The 16,093-nt window shown below is 43.3% G+C and overlaps 1 pseudogene; it reads right to left on the reverse strand.

The window, feature by feature from the left end:
- Positions 1–266: 266 nt before the first annotated feature.
- Positions 267–814, reverse strand: LOC143646020 (calcyclin-binding protein pseudogene; annotated as a pseudogene).
- Between the last annotated feature and the right edge of the window lie 15,279 nt (positions 815–16,093).

Here is a 16,093-nt window from a genome sequence, read left to right on the forward strand (position 1 = left end):
GGCATTTTTATTAGGCAAGACTTGCTTTTTAACAATTCAAGCAAGGATGCAACATAACCCTTTCTTGAACAAAATGACCCGGTGTAGTAAGGAAACCATTTTTGGATGAAGTGTTTAATAAGCACATTTTAATTAAATAAATCGTCCAATAGGAGTTGGTTCTATAGGTGATCAGCTGTCAAATTGTATCTTTGCAGCTCCCCAACATTGCCTTATTGGAAATATCAATATTTCCATATTGCAGTTTCCAAAAGAACCTAGAGGTCTCAAAATTCTGTGCCTCTTTTGGCTTGCTTCTCTCTAGATTCTACCCATGCTTTATTAATGGTTCACTTCATATCATCATCTACATCTTCATAGTTCTTCTTTAGAATGTTCATCAGTCCCTCATTAGGATCCACGTCAGTGTCCCATGAAGGCTTTTCTTTCTCTACATTCTTTTTCAACCCGACTCAGTAGTCCCACCATATGTTTTCTGCTTTCTTTCTACATAAGAGAAGAACTGTATCCGCTTTGACTTTTTGCAAACTGCCTTCCACAGAGACGGGTTTCAGGAGGTTGTTCACAATCATGGAATAATTCTTCCCATTTAGATTCTTTACCAGACGATCAAATGACCGCTCTGTGAAATGCACCTGCACGTTCTCAGTGAGGACCTGCTGAGCTCCAGTTAAGGTTAAGTAGATTTTCACAAACAGATCTGACTGTTCCCATCCATAATTACTGATTTTCTATTGTAATGGGAGCAACCACAGCCGCTGGCTTTATGTTCTCAAGACATAAAACATGCTTTCCCTTGTGATTTCTGCTGCATCTTACCCGTGATTTCCATCTCAACCTTGGGTTTTTCAGTTGTAGGTGCATCATGTATTCTTTTTCTAGTAGCCCTTTCCAGTAATACCTTCACCTCTTCCAGATCTTTCTGTAGTTCTTCCAAGGCTGAAGCTGTAGATGGGCTGCATCAGGCCAAAGGCCGGCGCTGCAGCCGCACAGGAAAGGGCACAGGAAACGCTGAACTGAGCACGCTAACCCCGAGAGCCAACGGCTCAGGGTCGAGTTGCAGTCTCACAGCCAGTGCACACACCCACCAGCCCTGAGATTGCGGCCGGTGTCTAGCACCTTTGTGAGTGAGCCACCACTTGCCTTCAGCCATGTTTGTTTAATCCATTCCTGTGGGTAGAATCTTTTGATTAGGTTATTTCCATTAAGATGGGTCCCACCTCACTCAAGATGGGTCATGATCTTCTTACTGGAGTTCTTTATAAGAGGATAAAACACACACAGAAACTAGGAGATTAAATTAAAAGAAACTCATAGAGAAAAGCGCAGGAGAAACTAAGAGAAGACCCACAAAAACCAGAGAGGAAGCCACTGAAGCCAGAAGCTGAAAACAACAAAACCTGGGAGAGAAGGACCAGCAGGCATCAGCCATGTGCCTTCCCACATGACAGAGGTGTCCCGGATGCCAGCAGCTTGTCTTCAGAGTCTAGGTATCATCCTTTTGATGCCTTAAATTGGACATTTTCATGGCCTGAGAACTGTAAACTCTAAGTTAATAAGTCCCCACTGTAAAATCCAACCCATTTCTAGTACATTGCATTCTGACAGCTTTACCAAACCAAAACACTTAGTATTTTCAAAATAGAATTCTTCATCTTGGCCCTGAATCTGTCCTCCCCAATCTTCCCTTCAAGGAGAGAGTATTTATTTCTCCAGTCCCTATGTTTACACAAAGCCAGAGATCATGTTTGTCTTGTTCACTGCTGTATTTCCAATATATAGCATATTGCCTGGTGCAGAGTCAGTACTTGTATCAGTCAGCTTAAGTGGTTATACTGTGATAACAAACAGCTCCAAATTCCTGGTGGTTTAAAACCACAAAATTTTATTTTTGACTCATATTTATGACTCTCTTAAGTTAGTTGGGTCTCTAGTCTATGTCATATTCATCCCAGAATCAAGGCTGAAGCAGCATCCCTTACTAGAAGATGCCAGTCTCATGGCAGAGGAGAAAGAGCCACATTGGAACTATGTAATGGCATTTAAGGCTTCCGCTACTACTCACATTTCAGTGGTTATGACTGTTGTCAAAAGAGCAAGGAAGGGTAGTCCTCCCATCAATGACTGTCCAATCTGCCACAGAGCTTGGTAACTATGAAGGGAATGCCAACATAATAAAGTCTCACAGGTAGTTTCCACCATAGACTGAGAAACTGAAGTTTCTACACAGGTTAGAAAACAGGCTTAATGTTGGGTTGCAGATGTGTATTTGGACACGGATCTCACCCATACTAGGATATTAACTTTTCCTACAGGCCTCCCCCATGGGCCTGGGACAGAGTGTAGGACTCTGGCTTCTCCCACAGGCAGGGGACACTGTCCTCATTCACATGTCCGGGATACTGACGGCTCACAAAAGCCCAGGACAAAGGCCTCACGCGCATGCCTGAGACACAGGCCTCACACGCAGGTTGACGGCACTCCACACAGGCCTAGGTGCTGGCTCCCACACTGCTGAGAAAGGCAGGCGCCCCACACAGCCTGCGGTCGGGCCCCACATATGAGCCTGGGAGAGATGTTCCTTGGAACCAGTGGTCAGACCACGGCCTGGACGCCAACCATAGGGACCTGGAAGGCGGGCCTGTGATCTGATGACACACCAGGCCCAGTATACCAACCTCAAAATAGGCCTGGGACGCACCTCACACTTAGGGCCAGACACACCTCACACTCAGGGATGCACCTCACACTCAGGGCTGGTTGCACCTCACACTCGGGCCACAACTCACACTCAGGGCCGGACACACCTCACACTAAGGGATGCACCTCACACTCAGGGATGCACCTCACACTCAGGGCTGGTTGCACCTCACACTCAGGGACGCACCTCACACTCAGGGCCGGACGCACCTCACATGCAGGGCCGCACCTCACAAGCAGGGCCGCACCTCACACTCAGGGACACACCTCACAATCAGGAACGGAGTCACCTCACACTCAGGGACACACCTCACAATCAGAGACAGAATCACCTCACACGCAGGGACACACCTCACAATCAGAGTCACACCTCACACGTAGGGACACACCTCACATGCAGGGATGCACCTCACACTCAGGGATGCACCTCACACTCAGGGCCGGATGCACCTCACATGCAGGGACGCACCTCACACTCAGGGCCGCACCTCACATGCAGGGCCGGACACACCTCACACGCAGGGACGCACCTCACACTCAGGGACGCACCTCACACACAGGGACGCTCCTCACACACAGGGCTGGATGCACCTCACACGGAGGGATGCACCTCACACGTAGGGCTGGACGCACCTCACACGGAGGGACGCACCTCACACTCAAGGACGCACCTCACACTCAGGGACACACCTCCCACTCAGGGACACACCTCACACTCAGGGCCGCACCTCACATGCAGGGCCGGACACACCTCACACGCAGGGACGCACCTCACACTCAGGGACAGATACACCTCACGCGCAGACACACACCTCCCACTCAGGGACGCACCTCCCACTCAGGGACGCACCTCACACACAGGGACGCACCTCACACTCAGGGACGCACCTCACAAGCAGGCTTCAGTACCAAGCTCCCCCCCAGAGCTGAAATGACATTCTCAGTCTCAAGTTCAGCCAAGGCACCTGAGGGTCAGCAGACGTCCTCCTTTCCATAGCAATCACTAACCTGAAGCAATGATCGCTCTAGACTCTGTTCCTCCTTATCTCCATCCAATCCCTTCTTGTGAGGTCCAGGGGACAGGTTCCTCTTGCCTCCTCTTCTTCCCCATGGGGAGACCCCAGGGCAGAGTCAGGGCTTCTCTGATGTTCTGTTCTGAGCTACATAACTTCCAATGCCTCTGGGAAAGCTGAAGTTCCCACTGCTCCTCACTGTTACCTCGGGCCTGCTCAGGGGTTTAGGATGGAAAGCAATCCTCCATGTCTCAGATTTAGCCTGGAAGCCTGCCCTTCCATGACAAAGATCACTTCCTCTCGAACCCACCCTCCTCCCATGCTACCTTCACTCAGGTTTGCTGGCTTCCAACGGCACTCCTTCACCATACCTAGGAGAGGCCCAGGCCCCTGCTGCTGTGCCATCTCTCTGCCTCCTGGGCTTCTGAGCATGCCTCTCTCCACACCTGCACACCTGAGTCTCCGTCTACCCCAGACCAACCACCCCCAGGGTCTCAGAGGGGCAGCGTACCTGTGTGCCTCACCTGCCCAGTGCACTCTGAAAACTCAACTTCCCTTGCGAGTTATTAGGCCTGAGGCTTCTGTGGTTTAGTTCTTCGGAACCACAGGGCTCAGCCTGGGTTCCATGTAAAGATCTGCATCGGGGAGCAGATTCGTCCCATTCCAGGTCCTTTCTAAGCTGGCGTCTCCTGCAGGCGGAGGCTGAGAGGATGGAAAAACAAGGGAGACAGAGCCCACAAACCATAGTCCTGGCAGCTGTGCAGGTAGTTAAGCCTGGATATACAGCCACCGGGGGCCTTGAGGCTCCATGGGATATCTGGCCTGGGTGACAAAAACAGGGCAGATTTCCTCTACAGATATACCTGTATGGGTACAAAATGGCACACGTACAACCAAGTTTCTTTCAAGAGGGTCCCGGTTAAAAAAATCTATGACTACACACTGGAATACTACACGGCTGGAAAAAAGGATGGAGCAGGGAAATATGTCCAGGGTTACATCTTTTTTGTGGTGTGTGTGCACAGTCCGGGAATTGAACCTGGTTCCCTCGCATGGAAGGTGAGCATTCTACCATTGAACCACCCATGCACCTTGTCCAGGGTGACATTTTTTAAAACGTGAAGTTTGGGACAATGTATATAGTTGAGATGGTTTGATGTTTTATGTAACTCAGAAAAGATCAGGTTCTTTTAATTCGCTCATGTGTGTGTAGACCTATTATGGGTGGGACCTTTTGATTAGGCTATTTTAATTGAGCTGTGCCTCGCCTCTTTCAAGATGTGTCTTAATCTTCTTACTAAAGCTTTTATAAAGGGATAGAACACTGATGAAAAAAAAAAAACCCAGAGAAGCTGAGAGAGGACAAACAGAAAACAGAGAGGAAGCCACTGAAGCCAGAAGCTGAAAGCGTGAAATCTAGGACAAAAGGACCAGTAGACACCAGCCATGTGCCTTCCCATGTGAAAGGGGGTTCCAAATGCCGGCAGCCTATCTTCAGAGTCCAGCCAGGTATCATCTGTTGTTGCCTTGAGTTGGACATTTTCACAGCCTAAGGATGTAAATTCTAAGTTCTTTAAAACTCTCATTGTAATAGCCAATCTACTTCTGGCATATTGCATTTCATCATATGCTCCTTTTTGCATGAGAAAATTGTGTACGAGAATATATATTCTATATACTCTCATTTTATATTTGCATATAGATATCATGGATATACAAATTGCTCATAAGTGCCCATAGGGAACAGCAGCAGAGCTGTTTTTGAAATAACTTTTTTTTTTCCCCGCATGGGCAGGTGCCGGGAATACCGGGACTCCGGTATGGCAGGTGAGAACTCTGCCTGCTGAGCCACCGTGGCCCACCCTAAGTAAACGTTTTAAAATAATCATTTTGATTTTTGAATCTTCAAAAAAGATTAAAAAATCATTGAATCTTTGCCTCTTCAATGATTGAAGAAGCATTGCCTCTTCAAAAAATATGTCTATTAATCAAAAAAGGAGAGAGCCGGGAGACCAAGTTTCCCATTCAGGAAGCAATGAACCCCCGCAGTGATGACCCCGCCCCCACCCCAGCTTTCCTCCGCCGCCTCCCGGGCCTCTGGTTTCCAGGCTGACGTCACACGGGTTGAGGTCACGATTTCTTGAGAGCAAGTCTTGGCGGCTCTGCCTTGGGTGATTTTTAATGGCAAGAGTGTCCTGCTTCCTGGCCCCTGGCCTGACTATGGCAGCACTTCCAGGAAACGAGAGGACAAGAGGTTCTGTCCTGCTGCAAACGGGAACACGGAGGCCCAGAAGTATGGGGTGGGCTCAGGAGAGAGAGCCTCAGCCCGCGCCCGCCGCCCAGGCCCCCTGCCAGTACCCAGCGTGGGCCGGTTCCTGTAGCGACACCGGACACAAAGAAGGCTAGAGCTAGGGAGGTGCCCAGAGCTGACCCCGGTCCCCAGGACTGCAGTTCTCAGCCCCAGGTCCCCTTTCTCTTTGCTTTGCTCTCCGTGCTCTCCCCATCTGCCTGATAGACAAACACAGCCCATTGTTTCAAGGGAGACCTCGCAGGACTACAGCTACAAAAGCGCCATCTCCAAGGAAGTGCAGCTCTCTGCACGAGAGCGCCAGAGTCTACAGGAGAAAGGGAGGAAAATGCCTTCGGGTCTTTGTTTCTTTTGTTTTTGGCAAGATCCCACCCCTTCTGCACACCCCCACCCACAGAATATAATTAGGAAGTGACCAGAGGATGGGTATTTTTTTAAATTACTGTCTCGCACCATGATGCCTTCCTCACTCTGCCCCCAGCCCGGGACATTTTTCGTTTTAATTTCTTGAAGTATGCATAACTTAAATATCCAGTTTTATGAATTTCACAGGCTGAACTCACCCATGTGTTTGTCACCCAGATCAAGAAACCAAATATGATAAACACCTGGAGCCCACTCAGAACTTCCCCCAAGGGAAATAAATGTCTTTGCTGACTTCGAGCACCACTGATTTATTTTGCCTGTGTTGAACTATACATAAGTGGACTCCTACAGTTCGTATTCTCTGACTTAGTCCATACAGTATCGTATGAGTTACCCCTGCCATACATTCTCACTGTGGTGTAGCATTCCACGGTATGAATATGTTACAATTTATTTGCTCGTTCTACTCTTGATGGGCAACTGTTTGGGGATATTAGGAAAAGCTATGAGCATTCTAGTACATTCTTTTTTTTTCTATTGTGAAATATAACCTACATACAAGAAAGCAATAAATTTCCAAGTACATTTTAACAAGTAGTTACAATGCAGATTTTAAAGTTTGGTATGGGTTACAGTTCTACAATTTTTCATTTTTTCTTCTACACTTTTTCCTTTTTTCTTCTAGCTGCTCTGAGACACTGAAGACCAACAGAAATAGCAATATAATGACTCAGCTGTCATACTCATTTGTTAAATCCTATCTTCTCTTTTATACTCCTCCTTCTCTTTAAATAGCATATATGCAAAAAAGCAATAAATTTCAAAGCACATGGTAACAATTAGATGTAAAACAAATTTCAGAGTTCAGTATGGGTTACAATTCTACAATTTTAGGTTTTCGTTTCTAACAGCTCTAAGTAGTGCATACTTTTTGATGAGCATACATACACATTTCTCTTGAGTACATAGCTAGGACTAGAATTGCTGTTTCCCAGCACCGTGGGGCAAAGCCATGGTGTGTCTTGGAAGCTGGAGGAAGCAGATGGACTATCTATACTAATGAACTCAATTAGGTCCAGAGGGGGAAGACATGAGAGGGCAGCCACAGGAAGGCAGAGGCAGGACACTGTGACATGTTACTGGCCTCCTCCCGTGAATGGGCAGCCATTGCCCTTGCTGACCATGGGTGTGGCTACAGATCCAAATAGGTTATCCAAAAAGGACAATACCAGACTCTGCAACTCCAAGCCCCCCAGGCCCACTTGTACTCTATGAGTTACAGTTCCTCCCTGAGGGAGAAGGAGTAAATAATTTGATTTGAGTATGAGGCATTGAATAGCCCTTGATTATTGCAGGCAGCACCAAAAAGCTGAAGGAGGTCAGGACTCACGTCTTCTTGCACTCCTGCTAGCAGAAGCTTGGCCCTCCAGGAGAGTTATCCACCATCTCCCTTCTCTCTCTTCCTTTTCCTCTCTACCAAGAGGACCGGAAAACCCTGCTGGAGTCAGGACTAGGCAGCAACTCAGCTATTCATAAAGAAAATTGGGATCCCGTTTTGCTGTGATTTCTTATATCAGCCTCCCTTGGGAGTCCCCTGGGGCAGACGATAATGGATATGTAGGCCTTGGCTATTTATGTTAACCTGTTATAACAATATCAAAATATCGTCAGACACTAAACACAAAAAAATTAAAAATTGAACTTTAATAAAATGAACAACTTCCAGTCATCAAAAGGCATTGTTAAGGCCTTTTATCCAATAAAGGACTTGTGACCTGAAAATATGAAGAACTACAGATCCACAAGAAAAACACACCTCAATTAAAGACTGGCAAAGTACTTGAACAGTACTTCAAGGAGGTAATAGTCAGCTGGTCAACCTCCTATGAAAAGGCACATAATAGCATTACTCACAAAAGAAATGTACTCAGCCAGAGTGGCTGAAATCATAATACTAAACAACGCTAAGAATGTGGAGCATCTGGAACTCTGACACACTGCTAACAGGAAGATAAACCTTACAACCACTGGGTAGTATCCAATAAAGGCAAACAACACATGCCATAAGAATCAGCAGTGTCACTCCAGGTATACACACAACGGAAATGAGTTATTGTGTCCTCCAGAAGTCACAGTCAAAGATACTGACAGCAACTTTAGTTGGAACAGTTCCCAACATGAAATAATCCAGATGTCTTTGAACAGTAGAAAGACTGAGTAAATGGTGGTATTTAAACAATAAAGTAGAATACTACACAGAAATAAAAAGGAACAAATCACTAATCATTGCAACTACATAGATGACTCTCACAGACAATATTGAGTTGAAAGCTGCAAGAGCACACATAACTATGGATTCTGTTATATAATGCATTAAACCAGAATCAATCTAGAATGGTAGAGGTCAGAACAGAGGTTTGTGGGAAATTGACTGGAAGCAAGCATTAAAACATCTTCTGGGGAGCTATGAATGCTCTTAATCTCCTGATCTGAGTGGCAGGTACACAATTATGTAAAAATTCATCAATCATGCACTTAAGATTTGTGTAGTTGACTGTAGTATGTTGTTCTTTAATAAAATGAAAAGAGAAAGAATGCCAGTCTTCACCCTTCACCATTCTCAAAACAGTTGGATTTCAGAGCTGTGGTAGAGCCTTCTAAAGCTGACCATAAGCCAGTTCCTGCCCCTTCTTGCAGTTAGTTGAAGGTATATGACCAGTTCTGGCCAATAGGTTGTGAGCAGAAATGATAGGTATCAATTCCAGGCTGAAGCTTTTCATGGCCAGAGCCCCCAGTCTCTCTTTACCTACTGCAGCAATCCCAAAGGAGTCCCAAGATCAAAGCAGCCTAGAAAGCTGAGTCACTGCATGGAGAGAGTTGCCTAGACCTTCAGCGGATTCCAGGTGAGTGAGAATAAACCTTGATTGTGTTAAGGTCATGTTATTTCAGGGTTGTAATCACAGCATAACAGCCTATCTTCATTTACAGGGGTTTTAGGAGCTTGACAGAGGAACAATAGTTCTTTGGGTCTCCTGAACTTGGGTTTGATCTTGACCACATATTCATGATAGTGATGACAAGACATCACATCTGACATCAGACTACCAAAAGTCCTATGTCAATATTCAGTGCAACCTATCTTGGTGGTTCCTTGGGTGATATTATAGCAGAGGTGAAGCACTTGTCTCCTCTCTTAGATCAAGCCTTCTCAGAACATTATTTCTTCTCAAGTTACCATTAGGTAGAAACATTTTGTGTAAGTGTTTGCCCACTGTCCTTGACAGATAATCTCCATTGGTAACAGCCAAAGTGCAAAGCTTTTTTTTTTTCCTGGGAATACTTCTTCTACTGCTTTGAACTTTGTTTTCTTGGCAATGGAATCTGCCCAGCAGATTGGATTTCCAGAAAAACAGAAGGTGGCAAAGTGGTTTAACAAGTTTGAACCTGGCCCCATATCAGAGACAGCATGGTAGGTGAAGAGTTGGGCCTAGGCACCTGGCTACCTGAGTTCAACCCCAGTCCTGTGGTTTGCTAACAGTGAGACATGAGTTAATTACTTAGCCTCCTTATACATCACTTTCCTCATTTGTAAAATGGTCCTGACATGGTAGCAACTCAGAAGATTATTAAGAATACTTAATAAGAGAACATTTGCAAAGTGCAATAAAAAGTATACTACTGAGAGGTCTCAAAGAGGGGCCCCCAGCCTCAAAATTAATTTTGAAGTTTACTTTTCTTCTCATTTTCTAGAGGAATGAGAATAGTGGCAGAGCTTCTGGAGTTGCAATTCCCTCTTAGGTAAGACAGATCCATCTCAGTGTTGGCAGCATTGGTTTCAAAATACAGACTTGATGGGTAGAAGTAATCAAGAGCTAGTTGGTGATAGGCAAAGTCTTGAATTGCTGGTAGGAATCTTCAGCAGTTAGGAAAATTAAGTGATTGATCCCTAGAGAATTTGAAACAAGACTTGTAGCATGTATCAGTGATGAAAGAGGTAACAACCAAGGCTTGCTGCGATAACAAGAAGATACAGGGAAAAAATGGTAAGGAAACAAAAAAATGCAAGACGTAAATAGCCGCAAAGACAAGATGCAGGCCCTAGGGTTTGAGATTACCTTGATAGAGCCTGGAATTAAGTTATAGGAACCAGAACTTTGTGGCAAGGTTGCTTTATTCTAACATTCCACCCCAATTTTCACCACTTATCCATGAGGCTTCTGCTTGTCTCCTGTTCCTAAGGATCTATTCTAAACGGTTCCTGCCAGGCATCCTTCAGATGCTTGCTTAGTGGATACCAAAAAGCAACCAACCTTTTGGGTATGTACCACCTTGGAGGTGTTGGTATATAGAGCTAAGCTTCTTCTTTTTTTTTTTTTTCTTAATTAAATTTTTTTTCAGGCAGGAATTTATTGAGGGTCTGAAGTCTGAACTCCAGCCCATTTGGGGAGGACAAGGGAAGATCTTTTACAGCAGAGGGACTAAGGGTTTTGGTGGATCCAGGGAACTGGCAGGTTCTCGTTGGCATTTTAAAAAGCGGTGGTCAAGTGAGAAGTTGGCCGCTCTTCACTGGGGGTTTAAACTCAGCTTGGCAGTACTGAGGTGGGAACTAGTTCTCTCTAGGGTGTTCCTTATGTGGTGAATGAATGGTGCAGTTTGATAAGAGGCCCCTCGGAGTCAACCCAGGCAGAGGGGGCTTTACCAACCCAAGGAATCACTGACATCCCTGACTTTTTGTTTTTATAACATATGGAGTAAGCGTCCTGTTACAGGAGCCTTGTGGCTTCATCCATGGGAAGGGAGACCTACATTACGGTTATTTGTTCTAACATGAAAGCTGAGTGAAGAAGAGATGCCCCCAACGCCTGCCTGCACCAGAGTTTCTCCATCCTCCCACCCAGGGATGAAATGATGCAACCACAAGGCGTAGTTTCCTTCTCTGTTCCCACAAGAATGCTGAATGGCTTAAGGGGCAAGGTGCTTTGACATCAACAATGTTAATTAATAAAGAAAGAAGCTAACAGCGACCACATAGACCATGGAAGGAATCAAGAGAGGTCCTGCACCCTGCTTTTGAGCAAGTGCCTAGCCTGCGTAGATCTTGCCATGCTCAAGGATGAGTAAACATGAGTAACAAAAAGGGGACTTATGAAAATATTAAGTATAGAACTAAGGGCAAGTAATAATTCTTGAATGTATAGTTCAAAGCAAAATATGAATCCTGTTATGTAATTCTAGCATTAGATTATTGTGAAAGATAAATAGATTTGATTATATGAAGGTACAAAACCTCTCTATATGAAATATGTATATATTTAAATGATGAATATTTATATATCTTTATATATAATTCATAAAGAAAACTAAAAGATAATTTCAAACTGAGAAAAATAAATACCAAATATGTCCATATCCTTAATTTATAAAGAATGTTTCAAATGAATAAAAGGGCAACCCAATGCCAAATAAACATGGAACACAAAAAGGCGATTTTCAAAAAAATGAAGGAAGAAAGGTGAAAAATAATCATATATGACAATGTTCAATCCTAGAAGTAATCAAAGAAATGCAAATTAATACAATACTTAGACTTTTTTTTTGAGTGTAAAATTAAGGATGATATATAGAGAACTGATATTCAGTTAGTATGTACCTAGAAGTTGTTAGGGTAGGAGCTTTCGAAGAACACATCATCCCATGCACTATACATTGTTCTAGCACCCAGAGGAAGATAGATAACTACCCATGTGCAAAGTTAATATAATCTGTTGTTAAAGTTTGAAAAGGACAGGGAGACAAGCAGTTCTACACATTTACCTGCCTTAGGAAGTTAGAGACCAAAATGCTGAAAACATCCTGAAGAGATGGATCTGGTTTTTCCTTTGCAAAAATGGAAATGCTCTTACATTTTTAGATTTAAAACTAATGCACACACACGCAAAAACTAACACACACTTGATGCAAAACATTCAAGCAACAAACAAGAGCTTAAAATATAAAGGGGAGGCTCCTGGTCATCATATGCAGTCCCCCAGATTTCCTTTCCATTCCCACCTTACCTCCAGTTCCAGGGCAATCATCATTTCAAATGCGGTCCTCATGTCAGTGTTTCTTCATCATGTTTTGATAAAAAGGACATCTCTAAGAATCTAATCGAAATTCACATCTCTTTGATTCCCATTTTGTATGCAAAAATCTAATGAGCACTTCTGAAAAGAAATTTGAAGTAACTTCTTTTAAAAATGAAATAAATAAAACTTTATCATTTCAGTGAGAAGACAGCTTCAATAATGAATTAAGTTTGTGGAGTGGTGTTTACCATGGCAACACGGATATAATCTCTACTATCAATTATGACTTTTGGCTTCAAGAGAAATACTCAGAAAAGTATGTCATAGCAAACAGAATTATTTTGCTTGATGAAGATTGATTTATGGCAAGGAATAAAATAATTCTCCAAGACTTTTTCTGAGATGAATTCCTATTGCAATTTCTCCCACTGTCCTCAAGCACACAAAAGAAGGGAAAGAGGCAGTTTGATGTCTCTTAGCAGCCATGAGATCTCGTGCATGTTACTTAGCTTCTTTCTTCTTCAGTCTACTCTAGTCTAAAATGAGACATTCATGACACCTACCCAACAAGGTTGTGGTGGGGATTTAAGGAGTTAATGCTGCACGGTACTTAGGACAGCTTCTGGCACAAAGTACATATCACACAAGTCTAGTTATCATGATCTTTGGCAAGCTCAACTTCAAATGGCCAGGTGTTTGGGTTTCCACATCAGAGCTCTGTATTATAGTGTTTCCTTCCAGGTGTCTGCAGATTCCAGCTTATAGAAAAATCAACAAGGATTATCGCTCTTAACTTCAGCCTTGGGAAGTATTTGGACTGCAAAAACTTCTGACACCAGCTGCAAATGCCTGCAGTTATTTCAATCAACAGCTATAATGCAAGTCAATTCTGACTCTAACCCATCAGGTTCAGGGCCATCTTCTCTAAAATTGCCCTTCCAACCTCAGCCACAAGTTTGGGGGTCCACAGCCATCAGGACTTCTGACCAAGTGACTACAAATTTAGGGGTTCCCACCTTGGATTTGATAATTCACTGGAACGATTCAAAGAGCTCGCTGAAAGTGCTATACTTACATCTGTGGTTTCTTATATCCAAAATGATATAGCTAAGAAGAAGCCAAGAGAAGATCCATGTAGGGTGAAGTCTGGGAGGGCCTCAGACCCAAGCTTTTGTGCCTTCCCTGTGGAATCACAACATGTTCCTTTCCCGCCACAGAGATGTATCTTATAAATTGTGGAAGCCCCTCATGGCTTCCAATGTTCAGAGTTTATATGGGGTCTTATTATGCAGATGTTATTGATGAAATCAATTCCACATGGCTGAGTTCAATCTACAGTCCTCCTCCCCAACCAGAGGTCAGGGGAGTTAGCAGTTAAGACCTGATTTGAAGCCCCAGTGCCCCCAATCACCAGGTTGATCTTTCTAGTGGGACCATATGAACTATGAGGTGTGGTCCTGGACCCACCACGAAGAACAGAAGATAATGTTTATCAGAGGAAAGATTCAGAGGTTGCATCTCCAGGAACTGGAGACAAAGACCAGCCAAGTTTTTTTATTATACTACAGGAAGCTACTGGGCAGAATGTCTGTCCCTGAACTCTATTTCTCTTGAGTATCTTGGCCATAAGACCTTGTTATTTCTCAGCAACAACCTCAAGGGTCTTGAAACTCACCTAGTTAGCATAGCCATAAATTTTTCACATAAGCAGGACCATAAATGAACCCTGGAATACCATGGAATAGGCTTCCTTTCTCTCCCCTTCATCTCCCACCTCTGCTTAAAGAAACAGTAGGCCACACTTGTCCTCTGAGGAGTGGTCCACTCTGTGCAATAGAGAAGTACTGCCTGGCACATAGGTGGCACTCAGTAAGTTTATTAAGTGAGTATTCTGCTTTTTAAAAAAAATTTTTTCATAAAATCCTTTGCAAAGGCCCTTGCTTTGCCTGGAAGAATAAAACAACATAATGCAGTTGAATGTTTATCTAATCTCAAGGAGGTTGACCCTACATCAATACAAAGGCAAAATAATATATAAAATATATCAATATTATATGTAATAGAAAAATACTGGTAGATTTGACCACTTAAATCCACAACATATGTATGTCATGAAATGCCAAATCCACATGTACATGACATAAAATACCATAATCTAAATTAAAAACAAACTCCCAAATATAGATACCCTGTGTCTTTAGTTTTCAAGGGCTAGCATAACAAATTACTAAAAACGTGCTGGCTTAGAACAACAAAATGTTTACTGTCGCACAGTTCTGGAGGCTAAGTCTGAAATTAAGGAACCGGCAGGGCCATGTTGCTTCTGAAACTTGTAGGGAGGATCATTCCTTGCCTCTTCTCACCTCAAACTTTGTGCCCCTTGGCTTGCAGATGCAGCCCTTCAATATCTGCCTCGGTCATCACATGACTGTCTTCTCTCAGTGTCCAAACTTCCTTTCCTTATAAAGTCATGTTGGATTCAGCTCTACCCGAATCCAATTTAGCCTCTTCTTAGCTAATCACATCTTTAAAGTCTGTTTCCAAATCAGATAACATTCACAGGACCAGGTGTTATGACTTCAACATATCTTTTGGGGGCATAAAATTTGACCCAGAATAGCATGTTAGCAGCAAGATTGTCAGAAAAAGATATATGCACAATATTCTTTATTGTACATATACAAGTACCTATAGGCACAGTTTGTAGACAAAAGACAAAAACACTAATACTGAAATGATCAAGGGATATGGATAGACAATTCACGAATGATAAAACAGGCAACAGACACTGGCAGTAAAAAAAAAAATACTGAACCACTGTGTGATAGAACTGTCAAAGAACTTTTAATATTCTTATGTGCAGTGACCATTCAGGAAACAGACACAGTTAAAGACCAATGATTCTAATTTGTGATGGCTGATTGAAAGCTACAAAAGCTGTGAAATACCCATTATCTACTGACCTAGCAACTAGAATTTTAGGAATGTATCCTAGAAGCACAGCAGTGGATGTTGTCAAGATGCATCTGTTGCATCATTTTTATCATTGAAACACTACACTGTTGCATCATTTTTATCATTGAAATACTATAAGGACAGAAAAATATGTCTATCTTGTTCATTGCATCTTCAGACCCTCACAAAAGGCCTGGTGACTAACAGGGACTTAATAAATTTACCTTGTCCAATCTCTGGGGATTGTGAACACAAATTTTACTATGTTCTCATGATGAATTATTCCAGGCATTATAATAGAGGTGGCAAAAGAGTATGTAAGGTCAGGAAAACATAAGGCTCAGTACACCCATCTGATTTTACCCTCTGCAGTTCTGTAACATGGCATGGGCAATTCTTTCCTACAGCTCCAGCTCCTCGGATACTGTGGCACCAAAGGGGACTTCAGGTCCTAATACTTTGTTACCTAGGAAGAAATGATGAACAAAAGAAAAAAAATGATTCCCACAGTATTAGAAGGATAACTACAAAATTAAGCCAATGAATATAGGGGAAAGGAATGAATGAAGATAAATTAACTTAAAAGAAATTAATTAGAAAGCAACACGTAAGCATACTCAAGAAAAAGAATCAAGAATTGCCTTTTGCAAAGATCATTAAAATACACAAGTTTCTGGCAAATC

The sequence above is a fragment of the Tamandua tetradactyla genome, chromosome 9, assembly GCF_023851605.1.
Source record: "Tamandua tetradactyla isolate mTamTet1 chromosome 9, mTamTet1.pri, whole genome shotgun sequence".
NCBI classification, from domain to species: domain Eukaryota; kingdom Metazoa; phylum Chordata; class Mammalia; order Pilosa; family Myrmecophagidae; genus Tamandua; species Tamandua tetradactyla.